Below are 14,720 nucleotides of genomic sequence, written 5' to 3' on the forward strand. Positions count from 1 at the left end.
TTCAGTTTATTTCTTTGCATCTCTCCCTCTCCTATCTAAGGAAAGACAGGAGCTGATGGAGGCTTTGGGGATTCTGGTCACCAGCATAATAACTGTCAACAAACGACGATGGTGATGATGGTGGTGATTTCTGATATTACTACTAGCTGCTGCGTATATCGAGCCCTTTAATGCTAGGAACTAACTACACATTTTAAAGTAATAAACTGTTTAAATCTGTGTGACAGTCCTAGAAAGTATGCACTATTATTATTATTTTATAAATGGACTGAGGCACAGGTAGGTAGAAGTCAGAGAACTGATAAAGGTAGAGCTAGCATTCAAACCTACCCATGTCTGATCCCGCCAGGTGAGTTCTTACTATTAAGCTAAAGTACCTTGCAGTATATCTAACCATAATATTCACTGAATAATTAACATCATATAATTAACGTCATCATAAATAGCGTCATAAGCACATTATATATGATTCAATACAATATTGTTATATCATGTATCACATATGATACAGTGCAATTGCATAATTGTATTGTTGTGGGGCCTACCTTTAAGAGGGATGTTCTTTTTTTAAAATTTATTTTTAATTGGAGGATAATTGCTTTATCATGTTGTATTGGTTTCTGCAGTACGACAGCTTGAATCAGCTATAAGTATACATGTATCTCCTCCCTTTTGAGCCTCCCTCCCACCCCGCCCCATCTCACCCCTCTAGGTCATCACAGACCACCGAGCTGAGCTCCCTGTGCTAGACAGCTGCTTCCCACTATCTGTTTTATACATGATAATACTGTTGTTTTGTATATATGTCAGTGGTACTCTCTCAATTCATCTGCCACCTCTCTTCCCCTTGCTGTGTCCACAAGTCTGTTCTTACATCTGCATCTTAAGAGGAATGTTCTAATGTGAAGAGGAAGACAGACCCATGATTCATGAATAAAAACTGGACATGAGAAAATGAAATAAATTCTAAAGTAGAAGTATAGCATGTTCTGTATATTCAGAGGAAAGGGTGAATGCTTCTCGAGAGGGAGCCTGGGGCAGACACAGGATTCTACCTAGCCTTCTTGCCTGAGGAGCCCAGGCGCTGCTTTGAAATCTATTGCAGCCTGGTCACCACCACCAAACAGCTGGAGCTGTCATGTGAGATGAAAAGCCTTTATATCCTTGATCTCAGGGGAGCAGAAGGCAAGTGTTAAGGTCTCCTCATTTTTATCACTTCTCTATGATGTTGGTCATCACAAATGTTTCCTGCCTTCCTTCTCACTTCTTTAATTCCAAGGCTGTTTAAAGTGTTTTCAGTCTTCTTGCCTCTCTTCCTGTCAGCTGGTCTCCAGACTGTGAGGCCTCAAAGTCAGTACGTGGTATGTAAGCGACATCCAAGGATGCTTGCGGGAGTGGTAAATGTGTGTCCAAATGGACCTCCAGGGGGCTGCCCTTTCCAGTTTTACCCATAGTCAGGAGGGTGGGCAAGGGGGATGAAGGGACAGAAGGAAATGCATCTTTGACCTTATCAAAGCCTGGGTCTGCAAAGCAAAGGCACAGAGGTCACGGGAAGTCATACAGGGTGCACTGACCTGTGAGTTTCCACACTTAGGGTCTAGTGCGCAGACCCACCCCTGCCTGCCTCTCTACAGAAACTTGACAAATGTTTTCCTGTCTCTGGCCTGTGTGGTGCTCCTTAGTAAAACAGAAGATTTGGTTCTAGTTCCCTGTGGTTCCAGTGTCCTCTGTTGATTCTCAGTAGCACGATGAACAGGAGACAGAGAAAACTTGGCCATGAACAAGGCAGGACTTCACTCGAGAAGCTGACTGTCATAATGGCCCTGTGCCTTCACTGCTGGATCTGAAAGCACCTCAAAGGGTGTACCCTCCAGTGCAGAACCGTACTGCATGAAGAAGTGAGAAAACGAGACCCAGGAATTTAGTCCATTGTATGGACGAGAACACCAAAATGCAAACCAAAAGGGCAAAACTGTGATTCAGGAGTGGACAAAGGTGCTGGCTGTGCAAAGGTCTGGGGAGAGGGAAAATGCACCCAGGATGAAGACAAGTGCCAAGGACTATGCAGGTGCATTTAGTTAATTCTGGAAGTTGTCCGAATATCCAGCATGGCTGAATAGTCACGTGTTGTCCAGATGAGCTAGATAATGTTCAGTGCATCAGTAATCATACTACAGTAAAAGCTATCATCTATTATTTGCTAGACACTTGCATTACTAAACATTCACCATAGTTAATTTCTTTATTCCCCACAACAATCCCATGAAAAAGATACTAGTATCTCCTATTACAGATGACGATACCAAGATTTAAGGTCACACAGACACGGCAGATCCGGAAGTCAAAATCAGATCATTCTGAACTTCGACTCTGATGTTTGCAGCCATTCTGCCTTCAGAAACGCAAACATAGACAAACTGACTTTTTCTTTATACTGGCATCCCAGAGATGAAAGGAATTTCATCTCAGCCCTTTCACACTTACTTCAGTTCTTCAAGATTCCACTCAAACACCACCGTTTCAGTGTTAACCCCAGTCAGAATCCACCCATCCCTGTCTGAGCTCCTGGAGCTCTCAGCCTGTGCTTTCATTAGAGCTCGTAGCACTTTCTGCCTTGTGTTGGAGTTAGCTGCGGAGTGGATCCTCCCTCCACTCTACGCCCAAAGCAAGTTGTTTAGACTCATATGGCACTTAGTGTCTGGCGTTAATGCCAGCCAAGCCTGGATTTGTCTCCTGTCTCACACAAGGAGCACAGGGGCTCTGTCTCAGGAATGGTTCTGTGTGCTTGGCACTTAATAGGGCTTTGGGAACAGATGCTTTCTAAGTGAGGCTGGTCCATGCAGCTGGTTCCTTCATTCTGTCTAATCTATGAGCCGTGACTCCCCCTCCACTGACACCCACACATCCTGGTGTACTTTTCCATGCACGCTCAGTCAGGGTCACTGAACAATGTCGGGCAGAGGTCGGGGGCTCCTGTGTGGAGTGTCTCTCAGATCACCAAGAAAGTGAGTAATTGCACTTTCCTCATGCTACTTTTCTCCCTCTGATTTTCTCTCTTCAATGGACGCCTGTCCACTCTTGTATCATCAGAATTCACTTTAGGGAAAGGACTGCTTGTCCTATTCTCTCTCTGGAGTTAGTGACTTCCTTCTTCCTGAGGAAGAAAGGCTCTGGTCCCTATGAAAAAGTCTTTAGAAATCATTTTTCAAAGGCAAGTGGCCTCCAGGGCCGCCTGGGACACCTAGGTTCATACCCTTATGTTCAGTCCTGGCTGGATATCTAGGTGGCTAAGAGCACAAGGTATGCCACGGACAGACTGGACTCAGTTCCCCACTGTCTCTTGGGCAAGTTAATGATTAACTCTGAAACCTTGGCTTCCTCATCTGTGTTACAGAAATAATGATGATACCCACCCAGTGGGGCTGCTCTGAGAGTTGAATGCGTTGAAAATGTATTGCTAGCACAGTTCCTGTCCTCCACTATGTCTGTTGCTGTTGTCACATTATTATTGTTGTTGCTTTGTAAATGGCAGCATCTGGTAGCTGAGAGAGATAAGACCAAGAAGCAGTGGAAAACGTGACCTCTGCAGTTAGTAGGAGATGCAAAATCACATGTAGCTTCTAGTTGGGAGCCTAAGAATAGCTTTAGTTAAGTTTCTGCTTAAAATAACCTGCATGCTCTGGGCTTTCAGACTCAAAGATGCTTTAAGGAGTACCTGTATCAGTTGTGCCATTTTACAGAAAAGGATCGTGCATGCGCGCTCAGTCATGTCCAACTCTTTGTGACCCCGTGAACTGTAGCCCACCAGGCTCTTCTGTCCGTGGGAGTCTCCAGGCAAGAATACTGGAGTGGGCTGCTATTTCCTCCTCCAGTTTCTAGGGGCAATCAGTCAAAAATCAGTCATGCTAGGGCTCAAACTCAGATCTTCTGGTGCCAGTCCAGTGTAATTCCCACCGAGTATTCCTTGAGTTGGTGCCCTTTTCTTAGCGTATCCCTTCAGCTTTACCACCAGTTCCTATGGTAACCTGGACACCATCTGAAGATGCTGCCTTGGACAGCATTGAGAAGATGATGGTAACACATCTTACTGCACAGACATTCCTGAGATGAGTCTATTTCTTTATGCTGGGATTGTCCCTAGTGTCGCTCTTACATGGGCTAATTCTGCTGAAACTAATGTGCCAATGCCTGTATTAGTTTTGAGGGTTAAGGGTCTAGTCCTTTCATTCAAATGCTGTGGCTGAACTCAAATGCTGATGAGAACTGTGTTGGCATTCTGGGCATGAGCTTCAACAGTGCAAAACATGAGGAAAATGGACTACATTTGTCATTCTCTACTTTAGAGAGCACAGTCAAGGCCTAGCATAGATATAGAGATGAGATGAAGTAAAGCCTTGAGTGGAAACTACCCAAGGTGTAACTCTGAGGAAGAGACCCCAGGCCTGACCCATCAGGTAGCCCTTACTCATGGGACTCTCTGGACGATCACTCTGCCCTGAACACGTGCCTAAATATATACACCTTGCACTTTACCACCTTCAGACTTCTCTTCATGCTGCTCCTTCTGCTTTCTTCTATTATTTAAAAATATATAGAATTTGTTGTAAATAATACAGGGAACTCAACCTGGTGTTCTGTGACAACCTAGAGGGGTGGGATGGGGTGGGAGAGGGGAGGGAGGTTCAAGAGGGAGGGGACTTAGGTATACCGATGGCTGATTCATGTTGATGTGCGGCAGAAAGCAACACAATATTGTAAAGCAATTACCCTCCAATTAAAAATAAATAAATTCAAAAAAAGTATATAGGAATTTCCCTGGTAGTCCAGTGGTTAAGACTTCACCTTCCAATGCAAGTGATGCAGTTTCAATCCCTGGTCAGGGAACTAAAATCCCACATATCTTGTGGCCAAAACACAAAACAGAGGCAATATTGTAACAAATTGAATAAATAATTTAAAAATGATCCACATCAAAAAAGCCTTTACAAACAGAAGAATATATAGAACTTTGTATCATTTAAATCATATTTACATCCACCATTTTACTGAATTGTCATGACAATCCAGTGAGGCCAGTACTTAGCACTGCTATTTCACAGGTAAGAAACTGGGAGACCAGAGGCAAGAAAGGACTTGCCCACGGCCACAGAGCTCATCCCTGAAGTCAGATCTTCTTCATTCTCCAGTTTCCAGAGTCAATGGTTTTCCATGTGTCACAATCAGTAGAGCCATCAGATTGAAAATGGGAGCTTGTCCACCAGATGGCCTGTGTTTGAATCCTGACACATACCCCTTTCTTTGTGGCCTGTTAATAAAGCAGTGTATGCCTCAGTTTCTTCATGTGCAGAACGGGAATAATAATCACAGTCTCAATATCAAAAGACTGAGAGGAATAAAGGGTTATTGTGTGCAAAGTACTCAGAACCGTGGCTGGCACAAAAGACCTGCTCAGTAAATGTTGCTATAGAAACTAAGTTGTGTCCTGTCTGAATTCCCTCCCTGACAGGCTCATCTGAAATGCCGTGAAGTGTGAGTCTGACTTTTGGTAAATAGATGCAATTTCTGCCTCTTTTAGACCCTGTAATCATCTGTACTTTCCTCATAGCACACAGTATGTTCTGCTGTGCACCAGAGATAACTGTAAACTTGTTTTTCTCTCCCACTCGCCCCTTGCCTGTGAGTACTGTGGTTCAGAGAGAGAGAGAGATCTTATAGAAGCATATCCCCTGTGATGCCTAGCGTGATGCTTCATGCCAGAGAGGAGAAAGTTGGCAAATTCTGGTTACACCAATTTCAGTTGAACCCAGAATTCCAGTTCCCTTGAAGATCTAGAACGTTAGGGTGGAAAGTCTCCTTAGAGATGAGTGTTAGTTGTTTAGTCATGTCCAACTCTTTGCAATGCCATGGGCTGTAGCCCGCCAGGCTCCTCTGTCCATAGGATTCTCCAGGCAGGAATAGTGGAGTGGGTTGCCATGCCCTCCTCCAGGGGATCTTTCTGACACAGGGATCAAACCTGAGTCTCCCACATTGCAGGCCAATTGTTTACTGTCTGAGACACCAGGGAAGCCTAGTCCTGCACTAACAGCAGATCACTGGGCTGCTGGGAGGAGGAAGATACTTGTCCAAAGTCATGTAAGATGACAGTGGCAGAAGCAGATATAGAAACCGGATCTTGTTCCTACCCTCAACCCTGGGCTCAACCCAAAGCACTACACTGTCTCTCTCCATGGAATGAAGGAGAAAACAGCCATGGACCTGGGTTAAAGAGAGAAGGCTGGACAATGACAGCATGTAGCTAAGCTTCAGCACCAGAACTGCTCAATGGGTAGGGATATATTTGGGATACACATTACAAAACCAACCAGGGGTGAAGGACGCACAGCCAATAAGGCAGTTTCTTTGAACTGGCTTGGTATTTCGCTGCTCCATGAAAGGATCAGGAGCCCTGCAAAAGAGAAGCTTCAGGGTTCAGTGTATTCAGTATGAACCTTTAAATGGTTCTCTTCCTCTTTCAGAACATATAATCTAAACTAGAGACCCCCCAGCCTTGGTCTCCAGGGCACCTTCTTCGTGTTGGAATTTGTACCTTAGAAGATGCTAAGATACAAAGATACACAGCCTCTGCACATTGAGTCCATTTCTTATGGTTCTCCAGAAGATTATCTAAAGGTGAAGTCCTTATCAGCCTGCACCCCAGGGCCTGTTTTCCACAGACGGCTGTCATGTTTTCTTTTTCTCCTTGTTGAGGTTTCAGATAATGTTTAAAATGTAAAATGGATCAGAGATAATTCTGCACTGGTCAGCAGGACTTGGGCAGAGAAATGTTTTGATTCCCGATACTGTCAAATCTCTTTTCCCAATGTGAGATAAGGTAAATAAATCTTAAGGTGATAAGCTCCCCCATCATCTCTGGTGTAAATGCTTTGGGGGAGGAGGACCAGTGGGAAGCCAGTTCCTGATAACTGTAGGTGGGGGTTAGGGGAGCTCTATCAGCAGGCAGAGCCCTGAAGTGGGGGACCACTGAGGCTTACGCCCCAGTTGTTCAGATGCTGAAACCCAAGGCTGCCCATAACCGTAAAGTGAGCCTCTGATAACGGGGGCGGGGGTACACATGGGTTGTCCAAGTCATGATTACTGAGAGATGAATGTTCACAACTCCTGGGGAGAAGTGCCCAGGTGGCCAACAGCTCTGACCTGGGATTTTGGGGGAGATCATCTTCTCCTTTTGATCTCTAAGTCCAGGGCACAAGTTCCTTCCAAAAATTGTTAATTTCAAGGATAAAAAGTGTTTTTATAACAGTTCAGTGTGAAGTTGAGACAGGGAGAAGTGAAAAAGAAGTTTTGCAAAGGAAATTCATCCAGAAGTCATTTCCCATGACTCTCGACTTGATGGTACCCATCAGATTTCCTCTGATTATTAGAAACAGTTGCTGCTGTTGTGTTGTTACTGTTGTTTCAATCCATACATTGGTTTAACAAATATATTGTGAAAACAGTATTTGATTACCCTTCAAAGAGCTCACCTACCATCTTCTCAACACCGTAAACCATGTGTGAAGCAAACTGGCACTAACTTAGTACCATCTTTGCCTTAAAGAGCCACGCTCTCAGTCCCTCTGACTGATAGTAACTTCTAAACTACTCTGCAGTTGAGCCATTAGGTATGTTGAATGCATACTTTTTGGGTGGCGTTTCTAAATTTAAGTTTCCCCTAGGCACGAGAGTCCCAACTTGACACGTTATGCGAACAGTGACATTTTCTATCATATCAACATCTGCCATGTTGATGGAAATAACAGAAGTAAAAAATGAAAGTGAATTGTCCTACAAACTTTGAAGCTTAGGTTCATAAGATTGTTTGTTATCGTTGTTTGTTTTTCACTGTTACACTTAATCAGCAGCTTCACTTTTTGAAGAAAACTTCATTCCCTTTCTTAATGAATGCTTCATCAGCTCATAACATCCTCAGCTGTCACTGACTACCTCCTAGTAACATATAATAGGTGCCCACTGATGCCACAGAGCTATAAGTTCCTTAAAGTCAGAGACAATCTTCCATGAATAAGAGACAGCTATGCAGGTCTGTCCCTCTTTGTGCTAAGTCCTGGAGGCAGTACCCTGCGGTGCAGGGTCAGCAAATGCATGCATGACACATACACTCCCCTATTCTGTACCCAAGGCAGACATCACTAATTGATTGTGGCATCCTTTCCTGCTGAGCCAGCCCAGGTCTCAGAGTCCTCATCACCAGCCTTCCTGGAAGCCATAATCAATTTATCAGGATTGACAGGCTTGATAAAACCTATTTTCCAGCCAAACTGTAGTGGTTAAAAGCAAGAACTCTGGAATTGGACTGACCTGAATTCAAATCCCAACACTACCTCTTGCTTGCAGAGTGTGACCTGGAGTACAGTTGTCCAAGTGCCCTAAATCTTAGTTTTCTCCGCTTTAAAATGACCAGTTCTCTCATCCTTTGGAAACCTAAATTTAGGCATTTCTTTCTCTGAGAAACCTCTGTTTGCATAAGACTGAGTGTAGCTGCCTCACTTAGACCTGTGAAAACACCCTCAACTTGCACTTCAAGATTTATGTTTATTTATTTTTGACTGTTCTAGGTCTTTCCTGCTTCGTGGGCTTTCTCTAGTTTCCGAGCAGGGTCTTTTCTCTAGTTGCAGTGTGCAGGCTTCTTCTCATTGTGGTGGCTTCTCTTGTCGCGGAGCACCGGCTCTAGGCACATGGGCTCAGTAGTTGCGATTCCTGGGCTCTAGAGCACTGGCTCAGTAGTTGTGGCACACGGGCTTAGTTGCTCCACAGTATATGGGGTCTTCCCAGACCAGGGGTCAAACCTGTGTTTCCTGCATTAGCAGGCAGATTCTTTACACTAGACCACCAGGGGAGCCCTGAACATGCCCCGTCGTGTTCTGCCCTTTAGTGAGCTGTGCTAGATCCTCTTCCAGGTTACTGGAACTCTCATTCTCTTTCGACTTCCCATAACCAACACAGTAGCCCAGGAGGTCTGTCCTGGGATAATCACTTATGACAGTGGTTCTCAAACTTGAGCTTGTAGTGTATCAGAATTCCCTGGACAGCATGTTAAAATGCAGACTGAACAGCCCACCCCTAGAATTTCTGATTCAGTAGGTCAAGGGTGGGGCTTGAGAATTTGCATTTCTAACATGATCCTGAGTAATGCTCATGATGCTGACTCTGGACCATTCTTTAAGAACCCCTGCCTCATGGAATAAAGGAGATTTTAAAAAACGATGAAATACTGTTGTCTAGGGAAGAAACTTAAGTTCTATTTATCAGCTCCCAGATTGGTGATGATCTCCATCTGAACCCTGCAAGCTGTATTCGCAACTGATTCTCATTAAAGTCAAGGAAATTTACACATAAGTATCAGATGTAAGACCTTGCTGAAGGATGAAAAAGCAGGGCTTCTAAATTTTGCTGATGGAGCTCACAATCTTCCCTCTTTCTCAGTTGACAACTAGTGAAACGACTTGATACTTTAATATCTCACAGTTAATGTCATACTTTTGCAGGAAACTTTATATTTTCAGGAGTATTCTCATCCATATTATCACATTTGGTTTTATAATAACTGTTTACAAGAGGAGAGATAGGGAATTAACATCTCTTTGAGTGACAAGGCAGAATAAGCCAGGATCCAGAGTCCTCGATTCTTTGCCAGGTCTGTTTCCATGACATTGCATAATCTTTGGTGCAAGTGTAAATTCTGTCTTTGAAGTCCCTTCATGTACCAAACCTTAATTTATTTCAGTTTGTTACAGATGCTTGAGCTAGAAGATATCACAAGGAGATCTACTGATCAGAAGGTTCTAAAGCATTTGGAGATACGGATTCCATTGAGACCTTAGGAAAGCTTTGGACTCTTTTCGAAAACATTACCAATATATAAATATATGGTACAGTTTACATATAGTTTCAGGTTGTACAAGGACCTTTTAAAGTTGAGGGCCACCATATTTCATGACTGTCAGAGGCGCTGTTCCTAGAGAATTAAATGTGGTACTGTAATGTCCATCCACAAACCATGGAAGATGAACAGAGGCCAAATAGTCACTGTTTTGGTCAATTGGCTGGTTGTGGTTTTTAACAGATGAGTAAACTGAGTGGTTATTTTTCAGGTACCACAGTCAAACAAAGGCAGAACTAGAATGAAAACTAGGATTTCAGAAGGTGATGAGGTACTGTGGAGGAGGACGGGCTTCAGAGTCAGGGAAGATTTCAATTTCAGCTTATATTGGGTTGGCCAAAAAGGTCACTTGGGTTTTTCCATAAGCTCCCTGAGTGAACTTTTTGGCCAATCCAATATTATTTACAAGCTGTAAGACCTTACTTACCTTCGTCAAGGTTTCACGTCCCCATTTTACAAATAGGAATCAAAAAATCAAACAATGTTTAAAAACTGTATTCTGATAGAGTGTGTGCATGCTGTCACTTCAGTCGTATCTGACTCTTTACCCCGTGATCTGTAGCCCACCAGGCTCCTTTGTCTTTGGGATTCTCCAGGCAAGAATACCAGTGTGGGTTGCTGTGCCCTCCTCCAGGGGATCTTCCTGATCTGGGGATTGAACCCGTGTCTCTTGCATTGCAGGTGGATTCTTTACCACCGAACCACCGGGGCATCAGCCCCATTCTGATAGGGTGCTTTTAGCATAAGGATTAAATGAAACAAAATGTGTCAAATGCTAACATATGTTGTGGCATTCAGTAAGCATGAATTCCCGTCTCCAAGGCTGTTTTCTCAGCTCAAGTTCAAGTGTAACAATTGCATAAACTTTCCTTTCTTTCAGGACAGGTAGATACTACCTCAGGTTGACCAGAGGCTGTATATCCTCAGGTCATCTGGGTCATATAAACCTATGTATGATGTCATTACTTATGACTGTGCTCAGGTGACCTGACATTCTTCTACATCCTTGTACCATTGACCCGTGTAGAATCTCAAGGATGTTTGTCCCCCATCTAACCATGGATGCAAAATGAGAAAAGAAAGTCTTAACAAAGGGGAAAAAAGCCTAGACTACTGTAGCGTCTATCTCTTCTAACATTTTTCAGTGCTTATTTCAGGATGTGCAAAATTCATTCTTCCCACTGCAAAGCAACTGCATTATACTTCCTAAACTACAGAGGATAATGATTTTCATGCTAATTTTTAATTCCATGTTTGCATCTAATTCACATTTAAAGTTCAGCAAAATTTATAGGTCACTTCACTGTGTACTTTTTCTTGTGTCTTACACATTGGAAAACAGGATCCTTGTTTTAGCTTGTTATCATACCCTAGAATGCCAGAAAAGACAGAACCTATAGAGGTTTGATCTAACTCCCTTATATGAAAGGCAAGGGGTGGAGGCTGGGGGGGCAGGGGAATGTTGTCCTCAAGTCACACAGGTGACAGCTGCAGAATCTACACTTGAGTTTATGTTTCCTGAATCCAGATTCTTCATTCCACCATGGTTTTCCTGACCTGCCTCAGATGTTAAGATGCTTGAAAGGCCAAGAAATTGTATAATATTTTCCTACGCCTAATTTCCTCCTACTCTCACTTCTTTTTTCCTAAAAGAAATTTGATGGGCATTGGGATAAAAACACACATTCCTTTTTCCATTTTAAATAAGTGGATGGTCCTAGTTTTGCCTTTTGCTTTTATAAGGCTCGCATTACCTCACTCTGCCTCCGACCCTCCGTTATGTATGGGCAGCAGTTCGTTTTACTCCCCAGTACCATGGGCTCTGTCATTGCCTGAACACCTCTCTTGTCTCTCAATAAACACAGAGCCCATCTTCTTGGACATCTTGGAGTTCTTCTGTAGAGAAGCTCTTTCCCCAGGGAAAATGCCCTAATCAGCCTTTAGAAATGACTAGTATCTTTAGACTCTTCAACTCTAAATGACCAGTGTGATGGAATAAAATAACCAAAGTGTTCCAATGACTGGAGTACAAGGCTGAGTTTTGGGGTTCCCAATCTATCCCAAGACATTACTCTCATTTTGTCTAATGACCCGAAGGTACCATGGCCCTAACCCCATGGAATCATGGAGGAAATAAGCAACTGCAATGAGACACTTCCTTTTATTAAACAGTTAAGAGGGAAAACAGTTTAAGCCAAACTCCTTTTCTGACCACAGTCCTTTCAAGCTATTAAGACCTGCCCTTGGCCTGAGTGAGGTCATAGCTGTGTGTTATCTAAGTCTGCACACAGAGACAGATGCTTGAACTTTATGAGGTCATTATTCTGAAATGCCTCCATAATTAGCATCGTCAGGAAATGGCATCTTCGAGAAAGTAGTAAACCGATCTATCTTGTAAGTAGCTAAATAATTTCACATATTTTGAAAACCTCCTAATAGGTTCTATGCATGTCCCAGCTTTCATAAAAAGAGCCAATTAAAGGATCACTTATACCAGCACACCCACTCTCCCGTAATCCTAGGCATAAGGACCAAGTCCCATCTTTTCACATTTCTGTTTGGGCAGCCTTTGGAAAAGACTAGGTGGTTAGACATAGAGCTGGTATCACTCTTCTAGATGAAAAGATGTCTAATGACACATCACTCTTCTCCAGAAAGAATAAGAGACGGCAGCCCACATTCCCAGGGGATCATTTCCTGAGAACAAAATGGCAGTCACTGTGCCTCAGCTGTGTGTTTAGTGGAAAAGACACACGCATTGGGCTCCTATGTTGGGCTCTTCATTTTGACATTCAGCTCTTTAAAACAAGAATGGAGCATGGTTTCACCAGCTCTCTTACTTTCTGAGCATTTGATTCCTCAGTTCAGAGGAGTCTCTCTCTCTCAGCATGAGATACCTGTAGCCTTTTTTGCCGACGCCTCGAGTCATCTTTATACCTGAGGGCAGGACATTTCTTCACGTCTCTTCATTTCCTCAGAAGGGCACTTCTGCATAAAATGCCTACTCTCCCAATTTTGCCTAATAATAATGCTGGAAGACAAGTAGCAACAGCAGCAGCAGTGACCATGACAAACATTTGAACACTTACAAAGGACAGAGCGCTCAGATGAGTTCCTAATGTACTGCTTCATTTTGACTTCCCAGCAGTAATTTTTGTCATCTCAACCGTATAGATGTAAAAATTGGGGCTCAGAGAGGATAACTTTCCTAGGTTAACATAGTCCAAACCTCCAGACAGGAGTCTTAATAACCACTTTACCCCCAACTCTACTTTAAATCATTTTTTTTTTCTAAATGACATATATATTCTTAAAACAGTACTTCTCTCCATATGAACTGCAACCTGGGGGTGGGGCAAGAGGAACAGAGCGTTGCTGTGGGAACTGAAGCCCTAAGCTTTACCCAGTGGTATCTAGCGATGCCTTACAAAGTCCACTGGATCCAGGGATCTTCCCTCAGGGAAACTGAGAAATGTCCCATGACTAATTCTATCAGGAGGCAGATCCAGGAATACATAAGTTTCTTTCTTATTTCTTCCCCTCCTTTCCCTTCCCTAATTTCCTTTCCTTTCCTTCTTCTTCCCCCCCTTCATTGATTGCTTGCTTCCTTCCATCCATCCATCCATCCATCTATCCATCCATCCATCCTTCCTTCAGTTTTTTGCTTTGGGATCTCTGTAAAATGTAATGGCAAATGAAGATATGTTTTATCAGGTTCTAAAAAAGTTCCAAGGAATATTGTTTGTCCTACCATAGGGTTTCCACTGAGGTCAAACCCAAGAACTGTGTCCTCAGTAGAAAGGAAGAACTCTTCAGGAAGCTTAACAGTCTCCTCGGCTACTGAAGGGCCACCTCTTCTGTTGATTGCTGTCAAATACCTAACATCAGTGTCTCTGTTCTCTTTTTTCAGACTGTTTATAGTATCAAGTACAAATTCCACATAAGTCTTTTCAGTCATTCCGTAGTTTCTTTTCTGGGTGTGTTCCTTTGTTTCAGGCACTTGACACCATCATCTGTGAATTCTTTAATAACATCTCTTGTGGCCATGAACATCTCTTCAGTAGCAAGCTGATGAATACTTTGAAACTTTTGGAGACATTCCTCCAAAGTTCTTTTCTTTCCCTTGTTAATCATAGTCATCTAGTCATGGATTTTAAGACCTGGTTTATTGTGTACTAATTTCCTCATGGCATTAGAACTAATGGATCCACTCAGATGAAAATGAAGTTCCATTTTAGGTAATTCCAAGGGAAAGATTGTCTTCCAGGGCTGTTGTTTGTCTTCCGCCTCCATCATGACTTAGCAGGATGGTCTTTCTCACAACACTGTTATTCTTGGTATAAAGAGTATGATGTATTGGTTTGGCCAAAATGTTCATCCTGGTTTTTTTTTTTATAAGATGTTATGGAAAAATCTGAGCAAACTTTTTGGCCAATCCAGTATTTCAGTTCAATAAGTTTTGTGGTCTTGAATTTCCTTCAGATTGCTTTACTTCCATTCATTTTGATAAGATTAAGTGTATCAGACCATCTGACCTTCTTGCTGAGAAATCTGTATGCAGGTCAGGAAGCAACAGTTAGAACTGGACATGGAACAACAGACTGGTTCCAAATTGGGAAAGAAGTATGTCAAGGCTGTATATTGTCACCCTGCTTATTTAACTTATATGCAGAGTACATCATGAGAAATGCTGGGCTGGAGGAAGCACAAGCTGGAATCAAGATTGCCGGGAGAAGTATCAATAACCTCAGATATGCAGATGACACCACCCTTATGGCAG

General features: G+C 43.0%; 1 protein-coding gene and 1 pseudogene across 8 annotated transcripts in view; both read right to left on the reverse strand.

Moving 5' to 3' along the window:
* Positions 1-14,720, reverse strand: part of GRIA1 (glutamate ionotropic receptor AMPA type subunit 1) — a 349,668-nt gene that overhangs the window by 171,971 nt on the left and 162,977 nt on the right. The window lies entirely within an intron of this gene.
* On the reverse strand, positions 13,333-14,236 carry LOC113895127 (annotated as a pseudogene).

This window comes from Bos indicus x Bos taurus, chromosome 7, assembly GCF_003369695.1.
Source record: "Bos indicus x Bos taurus breed Angus x Brahman F1 hybrid chromosome 7, Bos_hybrid_MaternalHap_v2.0, whole genome shotgun sequence".
NCBI classification, from domain to species: Eukaryota; Metazoa; Chordata; class Mammalia; order Artiodactyla; family Bovidae; genus Bos; species Bos indicus x Bos taurus.